General features: G+C 46.3%; 1 protein-coding gene across 4 annotated transcripts in view; it reads left to right on the top strand.

Moving 5' to 3' along the window:
- Nucleotides 1-19,565, top strand: part of LOC119169192 (FMRFamide receptor-like) — a 1,338,388-nt gene that overhangs the window by 489,019 nt on the left and 829,804 nt on the right. The window lies entirely within an intron of this gene.

Genomic DNA, 19,565 nt, shown 5'->3' on the forward strand with positions numbered 1-19,565 from the left:
GAGTGTAGTTCTGCTCGACAGGCGTGAGAGCCCGACTGGCATAGGCAAAAAATTCCTCTCGTGAAGTGCCATCGCGCTGCACCGATCACAAGGCCACTAGCGTTGGTATGTAAACACGTAGGGGCGTTCTCGTCGAGAGGCATAGGATGGCGTCGGCTGTTAGGGCGTGCTTGAGGGCTTGAAAAGCACGTTCACAGTCGTTGGTTCACGTGAAGGCAGATCCTGATGTCGTGTGCAGAAGCTTGTGCAGTGGTGAGGTGATGGTAACAAAGTGGCGGATAAAGCGGAGGAAGTATACAGTATGCAAGGCCTATAAAGCGGACGTAATCGTTTTTCAGCTTCTGGGCAAGAGGGGCTTATCACAACAGCAATATTTTCAAGATCCCGCTGAACGCCGTCTTTGCTGATAAGGTGGCCGGCACAACACGTTGATGTTAGTGTTGGCGAAGTGACATTTCTTCGTGTTTAGCTCAAGTCCACTGTTGGCAATACAAGATGAAACTTCGTACAAACGCTCAAGATGCTGAATTGAAGTGTAGGAAAATATGATGTCATCTAGATAACAAAGACGGGTCTTCCATTCAACTGCGAGGAACCGTGTTTATCATGCTTCCTAACGTGGCAAGGGCGTTACATAGGCCGAACGGCATGACAAACTTATTCAGGCTGTCAGGTGTTGATTGGATGGATATGTGGGGTTTAACGTCGCAAAACCACCATATGACTATAATAGACGCCGTAGTGGAGGACTCCGGAAATTTAGAACACCTGTGGTTCTTTAACGTGCACTAAAATCTGAGTACACGGGCCTACAACATTTCCGCCTCAAGCCGTCAGGTGTTGCAAATGTTGTTTGATGGTTCTCATTAGTGGAAGGTGGCGTAACTTTTTAACCCCATGTTTATACCAACGCCGCTACACCTTCCAAACCAAACATTTTAGCTAAAAATATTCAACTCTTGTGAACGGCAGTATGTACAGCAATGCATTACCCTTAATGTCGTTGCAATGATTTATTAGGTTAGTGGATGATGCTAAACGAAATAAACCGAATTTCAAAAAATCTTTATTCTCGAATGGCGACTAGTACGCACATGAAATATGTAATGTTTCATCCTCCACGACCACGTCGACACATCCGCCATTGATGTCACTCGTCACTATAGGTATGTCACCCTCCTAGTACGTTCACAGTAGCACTATTTAGGTGGCTTTTGATCCGGTATTTTAGCTATCATGCTTGATCATTCGTATTTGATACCTTTTTATTCTTCTTTCAATTCCACACACACTGATATGCTTTCAATGTACGCTAAAAACGGAATGTGCCTCAGCCATCTACTCCATCCTTCACTTTGTGCTACCGGCCATGTCGTTTTTAAAACTATCATATACAGAACACCCCAAATGAGCACTGACTATACTATCAATCGCAATTTCCCGAACTTATAAAGACATTGATTGTGAATGTAAGCTTCTACGCTTTTCGTTACACAACAATTTACTTTGCGAAATGGTCATACAGCTTATCCTATAGGTTACTTTTCTGTAGGCTGATTGAGCAACGCCTCCTGCAGGTCTCGATATTACCTGCATTGAAATAGCTCTCTCAATATATGTATTTTGTTTTGACTGAACGCACACAAACTGCCACTATCAGGCTTGGCAGTCCATCTCGAAGGCTGCCTGCAAAAACTGAAGGCAACATTGGCTTTCGTCGCCCAAGCTTCGAGTGAACGAGTGTGATACCTTCGCTAGCCGTATTAGGCTGCATTCCCTGAGGCAAACCCATCTAAGTCCGCGCAGAAGTGAGATTGATCGCCGCTGACACGGGAGTTCCATGTTTACACAGCAGCCAATCGCCATCTGCTGCTCCGCGCTTATGCGCCTATTTTCGCTCTATTGCTCTCGCTTCTCTCGATAGTTCTGGAAGCAGATATACGTTCGAAAGTACCTGGTTGTAAGAGGGCCACAGATATCGTTTCTGGCGATGCGCGTCTCATGCAAAACGTACCGGGCTGATATCAATGCCAACCCTGGGGTTATGACGAGGGCAACAGTGCTAGGTGGAAGTATGTTGATCGTGCTCTGAAGTTCTTTGGATTAGCTTCGCGACTCAGAGCATGCATCAGAGTCGCGGAACCTGAACGTTTCGGAGCCACAACACTCGCTTTCATGGCTACAGTCGCTCGGGAACGCATTTACCTGATACTCGCAGACACTCCCCTTCAAGGGTCACCAACCGCAGAGGCTAGCGCGATGCATCACGCAGTCGGAGACACCATCTGGGCATGCTAAAAGGTATGCCGTTTGGAAGTTCATTGCATGTCTGCGTAAGATATTTTCTTAAGGCCCAAATATCACGGGAGCTCCAACTGAGAATAAAAAGGATTTTATTGCCAGTTCTCATTGATGCCAGTTATTTTCAAACTTAGGAACATCTGGGGTTGCACGCCCCAGAGCACAATAAGCATGAAAAGCAACGCCGCAATGGGAACCTTCGGAAATTTTGACAACCCGGAGTTCTTGAACGTGCGTTGACATCGCATAGTAAATGGGCCTCTACCATTTCGGCTCCATCGAAATGGGGCGGCCGGGATTGAACCCGCGACCCTCGGGTCAGCAGCCGAGCACCGTGCACGGCGGACATGGCAGTTCTTCTAACTGCAAAACAATGATGCTGGAAGGGTGTATTCACCCCAGCATCACACGACCGCCTGTGTGACATGAATGAAGCTGCTCCTGGGTAGTAACACCGGCTGCAGCTTGTTGCGTATCGCTACATTCAAATGGTTGAGTTTGACGTAGTTCGAGTTTCCGCAATGCCACTATCCGCAAATCAACCTGCAGCACATATAGCTGCGCCGCGCTTCTTCACTAGGGTTCAGTCTTTCACAACGAGGAGTCTGGTTCCTATTTCTACTTTATACTTAAAGGCAACCTCTTCAAAGTGAGTGATGATCTATTCATTCCTGTGCTTGAGGTTAGGAAATAACCTGCGATACCTGCAAGACGCAAAGACCAAAGTACCAACTGTGCAACTCTGATGTCTCGGGGAATGAACGTTTTATTGTTAATGTTCTATGAATTACAGAATTTCACTGCAGGGTCTTAGTCGTAACAGATATTTCGGGTTAAATAACAATCTGCGATGACATGTGGACATAAAGCTGCATTGAAATATACTATGTCATTTTATTGGGGTTATTACAATAATAATATCTGTGGTTTAGCGTCCCAAACGAAGATGTGTTTGTGAGAGATGCCGTAGAGGAGGGCTAAGCAAATGTCGCCCACCTCGGGTTTTTACCGTACACCTTTAAGCACACGGGCCTGAAACATTTTTCCTCCATCAAAAATCCAGCCACCACCGTGGGGATCCGATCCCGTGACCTTCAGGTTAGCAGTCGAGTGCCATAGCCACTAGACCACTGCCATTTTGCACGGTATAATTATGAATATCGGGCAAAAAATGCTACGACGTACGTCGGCTCAGGAGCTAACGTACGCCAACCATATTCTGTAACACTCAGAATCGTAGTTTTTCAAATCATTTAAGGTAAAAGCTCGCAAATATATCCGCTTTATAAAAGACATCTTCATTATATGGAGAAGATGGAGCATCTCCATTAAGAACAATAATGGCCCATTGATGGCCACAGTTAGTGCTCCTTCCATCCGTTGTGTACTTTTTGCGTTGAAGTGTGCTATAATCATGTCCCTACGAGCCATACTTGCCAGTTTAACGAGTTTTGCAATTTTTGCCTTGGTATTACAAGCTACATACAGATGTATATGTATGAAATGTAATAGAACATTACCATGGCATTTCCATGCTGGCATAGGTGAGTGTAGCAAGACATTTAGGGTTGCGATGAGTGTTTCTGCCGTGGATCGCCGCGTGTGGGGCAATCGCATGCGCAGGAGAGAGCAGACGATCTTGTGTACAGAGCCGTCCAATTTACGTGGCAGTGCCTATGAGGACATGTTGCCGTTTCTATCACAAAGTTTAACGATAGAGGAGTAGCCATTATTTGATATCTTGCAGGTATCAGAAAATTACTGGCTCACTGTGGTGTTCAACTATGCATTCATCGCCTATGATGCCCACTTGTCTGATGTGAAAAAAAAAACGCATGAAGAAACCCCTTAAACTCGGGTGACGAAATTAAGCACTCAGTGAAGAGATGGATCTCGACACAGCCATATGTATTATGGAAACAAGGCGCCTGTTAGGTTTGTTCATCTCCGGAACCATTCTGATTAGCCACATAGTGTATACTTAGAATAAATGTTACATTTATAGTCACTGTGTCGTTTTCGTTTGTACACCCATAGTGTATTTTCAATGTTACATTTATCTACAGAGATTCACTTCCCAGACACTACAATACACACCGAAAAATAATGCTTTCTAGAAAACAAAAAGACAACCTACAATCACTAAATTATACTAGTTACCACTCAAGACACATCGACCTAAGGATATTTTTGGACACATAATGAAAGCTCTTACAGATATCTGTGCTCTGTAGCGATGACGGTGACAGTACGTTAACCCCTTAAGCAACCTAAAAGAAGCAGTAGTACAAAAACATTACCCGCATGACGCTGTACACTAGGCATAATGAGGCATGTAAACTAGATTGAAAACTAGTCGTGACAACAAGAAGACCGAAAGCACAGCACTACCATGCACTAACACTTCTAACGAACCGCAAGTGCGCTCCCAAACATCGACAATATCCTCCGCAATTATTATTCCATACTGTAGCAACCAAGGAGCGCCTTTTCTCACTGCATCGAGTGTGGTGTATCGCTGCAATAATAAAAAAAAAGAAAAACTTGAGGACACTACTATTACGTGTCAAAATAAACCTTGAATTTATTGCCGGCATAGCAACTCCTTTTCGTCCAAGATGTGGAGTGCAAACACCTTCAAATGACTTGCAAACGCCTTCAAAATGATGGTTTACTTAGAAGCACTAATGGTGTTCACGCCCGTCAAGTAATAGTTTTAGCGGCCCTCGTTGAAGTATGACCTGCATGTTCGAACATTGATTTTGTCACAAACACTTAACTGGTGAAACAGTACAATGAGGGAATGTTAAATTAAACAGGCATCTTGTGGACAAGGCGAATGAATTACCGAAGGCAGCGAAACATCGTTTGAATGTGGCAGGCTATAGGCCTCCAAACCTCGGCCAGAGGCGCTGCGCCACACGCGTTTGGCGGCCTTTCTAGCGAAAACCAGTTGCTCGGTGCCCAACTCCCGCTTTCTGCCTGCGCTGTCTCAGCACGTTCACGCGCTTTTCACGCGCTGCTGTCTGGTCTCCCTCAGAGTTACTGTATATGCTACCTTTAGGCAGCATATACAGGATGTGCAAGGCCGGCAATCCTGGTTCCAGGAGAGAGCGAGGCTGCAAAATCAAGCATCGGAACAAGTACGTTTCATGCATCGAAGGCGTGGTGTACTCTCCACCCCTGTACTGCGGCAAGTGGTACATCGGCCAAACATGCAGGTGTTTTTAGTGAGCGGCTGAATGAGTACGCTCACAATGTCTCTTCTGCAGTACCAGGCCACCTCGGCATTCATTGCCGGGACTGCGAATGTGTCTTCGACTTTCAGCATTGTATGGTTAATAGGCCTCATCGGGATTAGATGATATGCAAAATTTATGAGGCCGCGGAAATGGAAAGGCTGGGAAATCTATGTGTCAACAGGCCTTCAATTGCTCTATCACAAAAAGAAATAGATTTTCTTCAGAGTGTTGGCACACGTGATGTTCCTGGCGCGTTGTCACGATGATTACTCGGTTGTTAGGTGAATTCTGTTTTCTTTGGTTTTCCAGTCCTCTCAATTGTCAGATACTGCTCAAGTATATATTGCGACGTTCCAGCAAATAAATATTGTTGTAAGTGCCGCTGTCTGTATCCTTCTTTTGTTGTCCCTCAGTATTGGCGCTTCTTGTATGTGAATAATGTCGTAACAACTCGCCCAAGCAACCACGTTAGCTACTTTTATATGTAGTGATGTTGCTAAATGACACGAATGTCATGATTATTATGTTTGCACTGGTCGTATACTTTTTTCATTTATTAAATTTGGTACACGTGAAGCTATCGAAACGGCCACGAAAGTGCTATGAGCGTAGCATTTCATGTTCTTACGTGACACGCACGCCATAATTATCATGTTTGCACCAGTCATATATTTTTGTCATCCATTAACGTCATATAATACCAAATTTTGTATATGTGAAGGAAGCAAAACGACCACGAGCGTACCTTATGCATGGCGTGTAGTCATGACTTACATGACATGCATGTCATGATTATCGTGTCTAGACGTGTCATTTACCTTTGTCGTCCATTCGCGTCACGTAATACCAAATTTGGTATATGCCAAGCTAGCAAAACTGTTGCGAGCGAAGCTTGAGCGCATAATGTACTTATGTTCTTACGGGACACACACACGCCATGATTTTTCATGTTCGCACCAGTCATACACCTTTGTCATCCATTCAAGTCATAGAATGCCAAATTCGGTTTATCTGAAGCAACCAAAACGACCGTGGCCACACCATGAGCGCGGCGTGTAATCATGACTTACACAACATGCGTGTCGTGATTATCGCGTTTAGACGTCTAATTTACTTTTGTTATCCGTTCGCATCACGTAACACCAAACTTGGTATATAGGAAGTTAGCGAAACTACCACGAGTGCACCATGAGCGTGGCGTATGTCATGAGCTACATGGTATGCATGTCATGATTTCTACGTTAGAGGCTGTCACTTATGTTCGCCATGCAGTCATGTCTTAACTTGTCAATTGTGCAATATGTTGCGTGAACAAAACCACGGCAAAAGTAGCAAGATAATGAAAATTAATTACCTACATTCATGACATACGTGTCATAATTTTCAAGTTATGAGTAGACATTTATGCTCGTCATACAGTCGCCTTATACCATACCAATTCTGGTATAGATCCGATTATCGAAATGGCCAGGAGTGTGAAAGCTCATAGGCGGCTAGATAGATAGATAGATAGATAGATAGATAGATAGATAGATAGATAGATAGATAGATAGATAGATAGATAGATAGATAGATAGATAGATAGATAGATAGATAGATAGATAGATAGATAGATAGATATGGTCAAAGTCACCAAAGTTCGCCAAGAAATGCTTCGCATTTAAAACGTACTGATATCACGCTGGGTACGCTAGCCTTAAAGAATACAGCACGGTTCTTTGAAGCATTTGCTCTAGTGACACGGTGTGTCGAAGAATTTTAGCGTACTCCATGTGTACTCCATCTTCTATTCTCGCACACGATGTTGCGAGAGTTGCAGTCGTGGCGGAACTCTGCAGCTCAGGCATGGCAGCAGCGCTTGCAAGGCCGATTGTGTACACCAGCCACGCTTAGTGGTTGATTTGTGTGTGGTCTCACAGTAGTATTGCTTTGGCGTCCAAGCACAGCATTCAAATGGCAAACGACACGGTAATCGTCGGTGAAAACATTGCCGAAGCTCTGGAGCGAAGTCGCTGAAACGGGGTTCGCGGCTTGAAAGTATTCATCTGAGAGTACACGCCAGTAGAAACAGGGATGCTGAAATAGCGATACTATGCAAGAACGAGTTGGGGCACGTTCACTTGTTGCTGCGGCATCGTATGTTCATTGCGGTCACCTCAGAAATTTTAATTACCGTCAGGCGCTTGAGGAACACGCACTTGTAGATGGTGTGTTTTCTCATGCTGCACACGTAGTTTGCTAATGCGCCGATCATTATCGACTTCTTCCCGTCATCTTGAATTTCCGGTCGGGTGTTATGACCTAGTTAAGCGCTGGTGCAGCCAATGGATAGCTTATCATAGAGTGGAATGGTGAGTGGAACTTGTGTTCGATGTACTTTTTCCATACCCAGCTCGCTGCATTGTTTTCCGATCACTTGTCAGTTTGGTCGCTTTCGCTATCTTCTAGGCCAAGTGCGATTGAGCCTTTGGAGAGAGTGAGGGAGAGAGAACATAAGGATAAATGCAAGGAGGTTAACCAGGGATGAGCGCCGGTAGGCTACCCTGCACTGAGGAAGGGGAGAGAGGTAGGAAAGTTATAGAGGGGGAGAAAAAAGGTCATTGACAGGGCTGACGCGTACCAGTTTCACATCACAAACGATGAAACAGGCCGGTGTCTGAGAAAACGCAACGGTGCTTTTGTTGCCTTTCAAAACTGGGATAGGCAGTGCCATGGTCCCAATACTTTCTCGAAAGTGAAATCACTTCTATACAGGTGATTTAAAACATTGCGCAGGTGAAGCCTCTCATTTGTGTATACCGGGCAGTAACATAAGAGGTGTTTAAAAGTCTTATCGACGGCGCAGTCGTTGCACTCCACGCTGTCATCCATCCCTATCCTAAATGCATAGGCATTGGTGAAGGCTACGCCCAGATTCAGACGGCACAACACTGTACATTCCTCCCTAGAAAAACCAGAGGGTAGCCGAAGTCGTAGATATGGGTCAAGAGAATATAGTCGAGGATGTGCGAACTGTGATGACTTCGGGAGTGTCATGTTCTGCGCCAGATTACTTAGGTATCTAGCCGAGTCAATCCTAAATAAAGATATGGAAACAGGGTTTGTTTGTACGGGTTCATTTCTGTCTGTTTCATCGGCGAGGTCGTTGCCGGAGATACCGCAATGACTTGGTATACACTAGAACATAACGTTGTGTCATTGTTCGGTCGCATCTCCCACACCAGTTGTTCGTACGAACCACGACGAAGTGCCGACGAAAGAGTCACAGAATAGTCACAGGAGTCACAGAATACTGTCCATCGATTAGCCGATTGTTGCTTGATATAATCGATGGCACCTCACAGGGCAACAATTTCCGGGCCCGTTGATGTGCTCACGTGACATAGTTTGTAAGTGATGGTGACGTGTCGCGATGGGATGACTGTGGCGTTGGTGGAGCTAGTCTGGGTGGTAGATCGATCCATATATACGTGGATTCTCTCAGCGTAGAAGGTGTGTAAACAGTCCGGGGTTACTTCTTTCAAGGCCAAGGTAGAAAGTACATTTCCATTTCTTATTCCTGGGACGGAAAGGCGCACGTCGGTTTGTCGTAGGTTCCACAAGGCGGATGGTGAACGCGCCAAGGGTATAAAACCGGATGGTAGCAAAGCGTGGTGGGAGCTGACGACCTTAGAGAACGACGCTTGCGGTCGTTGTTCTGGCAGAAATGCCAAATATCTCAATACCATCCGTGAAATGTGCCAAATATTCGCTCTCAGCACGTCGGTTGCAATGTAGGTCGTAACCGGATGATCCCACGCCGATATAACTGTTGCAGTGGTTGAGCTAGTTCGTGGTAGGCCGAGACAAACACTTAGTGCCTGTGCTTGCACGCTCTGAAGCGCTCGAATGTTTTACTTGCAAGTTTTAGTAAGCAGAGGAGAAGTGTAGTGCAGTACAACAATAAAAAGTGCTTAGTATAGCTGTAGTATGGAACTCAATAATGGAACACAACTTTTTCCAGCGATGACTTTCAGGACGTGGGCGATAGATACCAGTTTCGCTTTCAAGCTAGTCACGTGAAGGCTCCAGGAGCGGTCACGGTCAACAATGACACCTAGAAAACGATGGCTACGCTTGTAAAAGAGGGGCTAGTCATTAATGCTTATAGAGTAATGTGTCATCGCCTTGCGCGTGAAAGCCACCAGTGCACATTTTTCTGTTGAGATTGTTACACCATGCGTGCGAAGATAGGCAGATGCTTGCGACGCTGCCCTCTGCATCCTTGCTCCACCTTGTAGGTGTGTAAATGCTGATGCCCAGACACAGATTTCAGCAGCGTATATTGAAACACTGATTGTTTCCGGAAGAGCCTCCGCTAAGCCAAGCGAGGCAAGATGGAAAAGAACTGGGTTTAAAACACCACCTTGCCGGACGCCACGGCACGTATAGTTGTCTGAGGTCGGACCATGTTCAGTATACACAAAAAAGGATCTTCGTGTCAGGTAGCTTCGGATCATAGGCGAGTCAGCCGGGAGGGGGGGGGGGCAACGGGGTGCAAGCCCCCCACTGAGAAAAGTTGGAGGAGGCAGTGACCACTTTCGAGAGTGGTCACTGTCGGATGCACATTGGGGAAACCAACAACTTAGGCAAAATTTTTGTTCACCACTGTACTGACTCAATTATATTGTAAGCACAATATTGACAACGTTTGACCTTCATCTTCTTCATCTGCATATAATCATCATCACAAAAAACGTCGTCTTCGTTCAAAGGTTCGATTAGGCGGTTCGGCCTAATAAACGCCGTCGAGACTCCAACGCTGATACTGACTTACAGAGTGGTGGAGGTGCTTTGATCCCCAAGTCCTCTACGACGTCACGTTCCCCTGGAGCTTTGTTCAGGTCGCCGCTTGCTACCCCCGTCCGCTGTCATGGCTCAAGAACCGCTGCCCGGAACATCCAGCATCCCTGTCCAACAAACCATTCCTGCGTGGATTGTCAACGCCCGGCAGCACGACCCACCCGTCTTCTGTGGTCTTCCACGCAACGGCGTCGAGGTATGGCTAAAAGAATACGACATGACCAGTGTTTATAACCAATGGGATGAGCCTCAAAAACTTCGTCACGTCACCTTCTATTTGTCCGATGTCGCGAAAACGTGGTTTTTTAACCACGAGAGCAGCTTCCCGGATTGGCCTACTTTTGCTCAACAAGTTCGTAGGATTTTCGGAAAACCGAACATCCATTCCGAAGTGTCGAAACGGAAGCTCGATTGGCGTGCCCAACTTCCCCGGGAGACGTACTCTTCGTATATTGAAGACGTCGTTGCCCTTTGCCACCGCGTTAACTCGGCGATGACAGAAGCTGATCGTGTTCGCCACATCATCAAAGGGATAGGTCATGTCGCGTTGAACGCTCTGGCTGTTAAAAACCCCACCACCGTTGAGGACGTCATCAAGACATGTCAGCATCTTGATGAACTCCAAGCCATTCCATTGCACCCAGACTACCCAGACGCCAGTGACAGCCGGCCTTCCTCAGATTTGCGCGCACTGATTCGCACTCTGATTCGCGAGGAACTTCAAGCGCAAGGGTTGTCATGTGACCCGCCCCTCGACCTCACTCTCAATCTGCTGGTCTGCGCGACATCATCAAAGAGGAGCTCTCATCCATGGGTGGCGCTTTCCCATCGAACACTACGGCGCCACCAACACCACCCATGACGTATGCGCAAGTCGCTGCCATGCCACCTGCCTTGGTTCAGCACGCGCATCCTGTTCTTGCGCAGTCCAACGTAGCAGCATATGTACCGCACTCGCCAGTCCAGGCGCCAGTACCAGCGCCTGTGACAGCTCCAGCACTATACGTCCCCTGGCGCTCGCCTCGCCCAATATGTTACTATTGTGGCATTCGGGGCCACATTTCACGATTTTGCCGCAAGTGCCGACAGGGCGAACGCCGTGGCTACGATGTTTACGAAAGGGATTCGGAGCCATCCCCTAACCAGTACCAGCGAAGCCCTACGACACGTTCCTTCCCTCCGACTTCTCCACTCGCCGCACCTCACCCCTGCTATCCCGGACGCCGCCGGTCCCCTTCACCTCTACGACGCTCAACATCTCCTCTTAGACCGGCTGTACCTGCTTCTAACTACCACTCGGAAAACTAGCTGGTGCAGTTTTTGGAGGGAAAGCTGCATCGCTCGAACAAACACCAAGATCTCCAGAGGGCCCAGCCAACTTGTTATTAGTGTATGCGGAAGGGGCACCAGTTCAGACATTGGTGCACACGGAGGCTGCTATTTCTGTTATTCATGCGGATTTGTGTAGTCTACGTAAAGTTACCACACCTTATACTGGCACTCTCTTACGTAGCGCAAATGACTCGCAGATACGGCTATCAGCACAGTGCACCGTTACAGTTTTCATTGATGGGATCCGGCATCATATTCAGTTTGCCGTGCTGGATTCTTGTGCGTTTATGCTTATTTTAGGATGGGAATTTCTTTCTGATGCTGCTGCTTTCATCTCTTGTCGACAACGACTCATACATATGCGAGATACGGATGATATTTCCCCGAAATTATCACGTGATCGGCTACGAACAGCCAATGACTTCCTTGTGCCACCTAACCACGAGCACGTTATCGCGGTTATGTCTGACTGCATTGACCACGGTGACGTCCTAGTCAGTCCATCAGCCCGTTGTCTGTCCAGAGGGATTGCGCTTTCATCGAGTCTTGTCCGCTTCTCCAACGGCATCGCATTTCTCACAGTACTGAATATCACCAATGAGCCGATTCTGCTGACCAAGGGCACTGTTGTAGTTCCCAGCGTGGACACCCGACCTATCTCTGTAGTGGCTTCGGATACCAGTCTGGTGGAATCACGTTCAATACCAACAGGTGCTCCACCCACTACGGCTCTCGTCAATATCATCAGCACGGATCTCACTCCCCCGCAAGCAGACGAACTACTGGCGTTGTTGTCTAAGCATAAATTTTCTTTCGACGTACATTCCACTGCTCTAAGCCAGACTTCTGCGGTGACTCATCGCATACACACCGAAGGAACTTCTATTGTCCGTCGTCGACCATACCGTGTTTCTTCCAGCAAACGCGAGATTGTCGACAAGCACGTTTCTGATATGCTCAAGCAAAATATCATCCACCCCTCCTCAAGCTCTTGGTCGTCACCTGTCGTTCTCGTAAGAAAAAAAGACGGTTCGGTGCGATTCTGCGTTGACTACCGCGTATTAAACAAAGTAACCAGAAAAGACGTATATCTCTTGCTTCGCATTGATGATGCCTTGGATTCCTTACAAAGAGCGAAATATTTTTCGAGCCTTGACCTACGCTCCGGTTATTTGCAAATTTCAATGCACCAGGATGACAAGGAAAAAACTGCCTTTGCCACACCCTATGGGTTTTACGAATTTAACGTCATGTTTTTCGGCCTCTGCAATGCGCCAGCAACGTTTGAACGACTGATAGACACTGTATTGCGGGGCCTTAAGTGGAAAACATGCTTATCTTACCTTGACGACATCGTCATATTTTATTCAACATTCAAACAGCACTTGAAGCGCCTGGATGGAGTTCTGACGTGTCTCGCAGCTGCTGGCCTTCGGCTTAACACCAAGAAGTGCCACTTTGCTAGCAAAAGTATTAAAGTACTCGGACATCTCGTCAGCAAAGATGGAATCCGGCCTGCTCCCGACAAGATTACCGCCGTTCTTCACTTCCCGGTGCCTCAACGCGTCAAAGAGCTTCGAAGATTTCTTGGCCTTGCGTCGTACTTCTGGCGCTTTATACGAGACTTCGCCACCATTGCTGAGCCACTTCACCAACTCATTTCTTCGGGAGCGTCATACGTATGGTCGGACGAATGCCAAATGGCTTTTGACACCTTGAAACGTGCCCTCACGTCTGAGCCAGTGCTTTGTCATTTTGATAACGCCGCACCCACTCTCCCCCATACTGATGTCAGCGGACACGGACTCGGCGCTGTACTTCTGCAACCATCAGAGCGTTATGACGAACGTGTGATCGCATACGCAAGTCGCACCCTTACAGCATCAGAGAAAAACTAAACCATCACCAAGCAGTAGTGTCTCACCGTTGTCTGGGCCATCCAGAAGTTTCGACCATATCGTCATGGCGGCCACTTTACCGTCGTCACTGACCACCACGCTTTGTGCTGGCTGTCGACGTTGAATAATTTGTCTGGATGTCTCGGTCACTGGATACATCGTCTCCAAGAATATGAGTTTGACGTTATCTACAAATCCGGCAAGAAACACAACGATGCCGATGCCCTTAGCCGCTGTCCTGTGCAATCCTCATCAGGCACTCCTGGCCTGTCGCCAACTGTGAGTGAACCCATCAAAGTGTCTCCGTCAGTTAATTCACTCGCCGCTGTCGATTTTCTTTCTACCTTCAACAACGACACGTTTGCATCCCACCAACGCAGTGACACTTACTGTCGCTCTATAATGCAGCGCCTTCAAGGCTGCTCTCGTCCTCCCAACGCTCGCGCCCATCGACAGCTGCGGAACTTCAAGACTGAAAACTCAATCCTTTACCGCTTTGTCTTCCACCCCGAAGGAGAGCGCTGGGTTCCTGTTGCTCCTCGTTCCCTAAGGGCGCAGATTTTGGAGGCGTTTCACGATGACCCCAAGGCTGATCATCTCGGTTTTCAAAAAACCTATGAACGCATCCGCAGTCGTTTTGCCTGGCCTGGCCTTTCCAACTGCGTAGCGCGATATGTTGCGTCATGCTCGCTATGCCAACGCCGCAAGCGACCCACTTCCTTCCCGGCCGGTCTCTACAACCTCTTCCGTGTCCTGACGCTCCCTTCAATGTCATCGACAATACGGACCGCTACCAATATCAGCTAGCGGCAAGCGCTGGATTGTCACAGCAGTTGACCACTTAACAGGGTACGCCGAAACAGCTGCACTTCCTTCAGGATCAGCAGAGGACAATGCCACATTTTTTCTGGAGGCAATCTTTATAAGACATGGTGCACCATGCATCTTATTGGGCGATCGCGGCAAGGCGCTTCTCTCGAAACTACTCCAACAAGTCCTCCACGCATATAATACGATTCATAAGACGACATCATCCAGCTACCATCCCCAGAATAACGGCCTCACAGAGCGCTTCCATCGAACTTTGACCGACATGATATCTATGTATATCAATGCCGACCACACCAACTGGAATACCATCCTGCCATTCGTGACTTTTGCGTACAATACCGTTACGCAGCGCACCACGGGCTATTCCCCATTCTTTCTCGTCTATGGCCGTCAACCAACATCTCCGCTCCGCTCGACATCTCTTTTTTGACGTCCCTGTGAACTCGTCATCGTCATCGAGGGAGCACTTAATCTCTCGCCTGGCCGATTGTCGCCGATGCGCCCACCTCAATACACAGGCAAGCCAACAAGAGCGGAAGACTCGCTACGATGGCGTCCACCGCGTAGTTCACTGGCCTTCAGCTTAACAACAAGAAGTGCCACTTTGCTAGCAAAAGTATTAAAGTACTCGTACATCTCGTCAGCAAAGATGGAATCCGGCCTGATCCCGACAACATTACCGCCGTTCTTCACTTCCCGGTGCCTCAACGCGTTAAAGAGCTCACAGGGCACGGCAAATATCTGGCGGCCAGTATGAATGAACGGCTATCATTGCTTCTCGAGATTTTGCCATGGTTTTGGATTGCGGCGAAGACAGTACAGAGCACTCATGGAATGCACGACAAAATCCTGCTTCATCGGCACGACGACGTGTTGATGGTTCCATTATCCTGCTACCAGAGGGCGTCGACAGTGACGTCGTTGGCTGGAAGACTACAAAGGAAGCAGCAAGACATTGACCATGCCAAAGGGCACGGCAAATATCTGGCGGACAGTATGAATGAACGGCTATCATTGCTTTATTTTCCAGGTTAGTTCTGGGAGTCATACTGCTTTCTACCGTAGCGACGATAGATTTTCGTTGGTTTTGCCGTGCCCTCGGCGAGGTTGTCTATACTGGTGGATGTTTGGTCTACAGTGATATTATTGTTGACATCGGGAGACGTTGAGGTGAATCCCGGGCCGCCGATAGAACAGATGTTGCAGACTATTTGGACAACCAGGCTAAATCAGACGGCAGGCTGAATGCTATTACAGAGGAAATCTCGGCCCTGAACAGCAAAACAGACCGACCATCTGATATTCTTGAAGTAGTTTAGGAAATGAAAGCAAAATTGATTATCTCGAAAAGACGGTAACGTGCTAGGCTGAGCGAATAATAGATTCGGAAAATAGGAGCAGAAGAAATAATCTTCTTGTTTTTTGGTGTGGAAGATCAGCACAAAGAATCTGAGGCCGATTTGAGGAAAGTTGTTGTGAATGAAATATTTGGAAAACGTGTGGGCATTGAAGTAAAGTCGATAGAAAGAATCCACCAAATCGGGAGAAAAGACGCAGCAAGATGCCGACCCATAATAATGAAATTTTATGACAGCCGGGAAAAGGAATGTGTGCTGCATCATTGCAAAAAGCTGAAAGGAAGTTCTATCAGCATCAGCAACGATTATGCGCAGGAAACTGTCGCAGTTCGCAAAAAATTGTGGGAGAGTGCCGCTGCGGACAGAGGAAATGGCAAAAAGACAACTCTGCTCGGTGACAAGATTAAAATAGACGAGCAACTTTACGCGTGGGACACAGTGCAAAATGAGCATTGTCCGTATCAGTACGGCCCATACAAAAGCCATGGAAGCACAAGTTCTAAACCCGGCTCATCGCGGCATTCGACAAGAAATAAGCCACCTCAAGCATTGCTACGCTTGATTCTTTTGAATGCTCGTAGTATCGTTAATAAAACCACTGACCTGGAATACATATTGCTGTCGGAGAGTTCCCATGTCGTGCTATTAACGGAAACTTGGTTAAGCACTTGCATTACCAGTGATTGTATTACATCTCCAGGGTATAGCATGTTCAGATGGGACAGAGATGCACGCGATGAAGGCGTTGCTATTATTGTAAAGGATTGTTGTCGGGCCATAGTGGTGAACAGCAATATGTCCGAGTCAGTGTGGTGTAAAATAACTTTTGAAAACATTACGTACCTCATTGGTGTAGTTTACAGACCACCAGCGACTCCACCTGAATTTTTAGATGAGCTTAATGAATTTCTTTGCACTCAGGCCAACAGTACTACTCGACTAATATTGGCTGGTGACTTCAACTTGAGACACATTGATTGGGAGGCTTTGTCTAGTCAACTTACTGAGATAATGAGTGAAAATAAGCTATTAGAGATTGCCTTCTTTCACAATTTAAGACAGATTGTTACCGATTACACAAAGGTAACACCCGAATCACGATCATTATTAGATTTGGTCTTTTTGTCCAGCAGGATTGAAGATTATAGCCTGTCAATTCAGGAAGGTATATCTGATCATAAGATGATTTCGGTGAACATACTGCCATTGTCGAGCGAGCCTTCTGATGACTTAGGGTCTAAAGAACGATTGTTGGTCAAAGATTACGAGCGAGCGGATGATACTTTGATCTTAGATTACTTAGAACAATCATTTAATGAATTTGAAATTGCCTCCCACTCAGAGACAGTCGAGGAATTGTGGGAGCGCTTTAAATGCATCATTGCTACTTGCACGGACAGATTTGTACAAAATCGTTATAAAAGAAAGAAACAGCGAAATCCATAGATAACTCGCGATATTGTTCACATAAAACGCAGAATAAAAAGACTACGCAGGCAGCCAAAGAAGTCAACTGGACTATCACAGGAACGCAGTAGACTAAAAACAGCATTATCAGAAGCAAAAAGAAAGTTCTTCAATGAGACGCTGGGAAAATTCCTTAAAAGCTCGCCCACCAAATTCTGGCGTTTTTTGGGAGCAAAGAAATCAAAAATAGACCAGATAAGTATAGAAGATGCTCCTGTGACAGATGCAGAAAGGATAGCAGATGGTTTCAACGAGTTTTTCCATTCAGTCTTTAATAGAGATGCACAATGTTCCGTCGCAGACGAGATAAACTATTCGTGCGCATGCCCCATGGAGCCTCTTTCGTTTCATCAAGTGGGCGTGTTTGAACAACTGTTGAACTTAGATCCAAAGAAAGCCTGTGGCCCCGACGGAATACCAACGGTATTTTTAAAGCGATACGCCGAGTGGGTGTCTTTCTATCTGGTAATTATTTTTGAATAATCTTTACGTAGCCATTCCGTTCCACAAGTTTGGCGTTGCGCTGCTGTTATACCCGTGTTTAAAAGCGAAAATTGTATGCATCCAAACAACTATCGCCCTGTATCCTTAATCTCTGTATGCGGCAGAGATCATGGAGCACGCAATCGCTAAACATACTATTCATTTTCTGGAAACCAATAAGCTGCTTTGAGCCACTCAGCATGGCTTCAGAAGGGGCCTATCCACGGTGACACAACTTATCCAAACGGTTCACGACTTTGCGTGGGCTTTGGATGAACACCAACAAACTGATGTAATTTGCATCGATTTTAAAAAAGCGTTTGACAAGGTTTCACATGGTAAGCTGTTTTATAAGCTGCGTCAAATTGGTATCAGTAATGATGTTTTAAAATGGATTGAAGCTTATCTAACAGGGCGGAGGCAAGTAGTGCGTGTTAATAATTCTGTGTCAAGCTTTTTGGATGTACTTTCCGGGGTACCACAAGGCTCGTTGCTAGGCACTTTATTGTTTTTAGTTTATATCAATGATGTAGCCACAGTTGTTCAGCCACCAGTGGTCTTGAGACTGTTTGCAGATGACTGTTTAATTTATGCTCCAGTTAACTGTGAAAACGACCACGAAAAAATTAACCAGTGCCTTGAGGATCTCCATACCTGGTGTGAAAAATGGGATATGGAAATTAACTACGCCAAAACCACTTTTTCGGATATTACCCGAAAGATAAACGTCCTTGATTTTCAGTATCGTATGGGAAGTGCAATTTTGACAAATGTTTCTAGTTTTTGATATCTAGGCGTTGTGATATCAAATGACCTAAACTGGCGCAGCAACGTTGAAAATGTGTGTTCTTCCTCGTACAAAAAGCTGTGTTTTCTTCGAGTAAAACTACGAAACGCAATCAAAGACACCAAACTGATGGCATATAAAACTTTTATTCGGCCTGTTTTGGAGTATGCTGCCGTAGTTTGGAGTCCCCAAACTACGGCAGCATATATATATATATATATATATATATATATATATATATATATATATATATATATATTCTTGCTGACGAGTGCAGGGTAGGTTAGCCCCCCCCCCCTCTCGCAAAAGAGTTGGTACGTCACTGCTTCAGATCGATCGAAACATTCGCCTTCCAAGTTCAATTAACAGCAGTGTGCCTAGTATAGCTAGCTTGACGGGAAACGTTGTCATATGAACCTTTGATATCAAGGAAGAGCGCAAGTGCTAGTCATTGCCTAAATTATTGCTGCTCTACTTATGACACCAAATCGATGACATTTTGTCAAAATCCCGCCATGGAGTCGGGGTAAATGTTGTGCCGATCAAGGAAGGATTCCGGGTGCGTGAGAATCATGCGCTCCATGAGTTTCGCAACGCCGCTGGCGAGAGCTACAGGCCGGTATGATGTCAGCAACAGAGGAAATTCTTCTTGAGGTACGACGCAATAAATTTAGCAGTTGTCTAGGTGCTTGGCTTGAGTGACGCAGAGCCATATACGTTACCCCATCAGACCCTGGGGAAGAAGAGCGCCTAGACAGTGTCAGTGCAGCTTCTATCTCTTCCATACAAAATGGAGCATCTATACTTATATCTTGTGGACAGGGGTTATCACAGCCTTTAGAATGATCCGAGCGTTTGCACAGTCGGGGAAACTTATACTGAAATAAGAGCAGTATCAAAATACTTTTTGTAGTTTCTGAAACCTCAGCTAGTTGATAAAAAAGAATGCTATTCCTCGCTGCTCCCGATTATCGTAGTATACTATGGCTCGGTGGGTCCCGTGACGGAGCCATAATGTAATGAC

Source organism: Rhipicephalus microplus, chromosome 2, assembly GCF_043290135.1.
Source record: "Rhipicephalus microplus isolate Deutch F79 chromosome 2, USDA_Rmic, whole genome shotgun sequence".
Classification (NCBI taxonomy): Eukaryota; Metazoa; Arthropoda; class Arachnida; order Ixodida; family Ixodidae; genus Rhipicephalus; species Rhipicephalus microplus.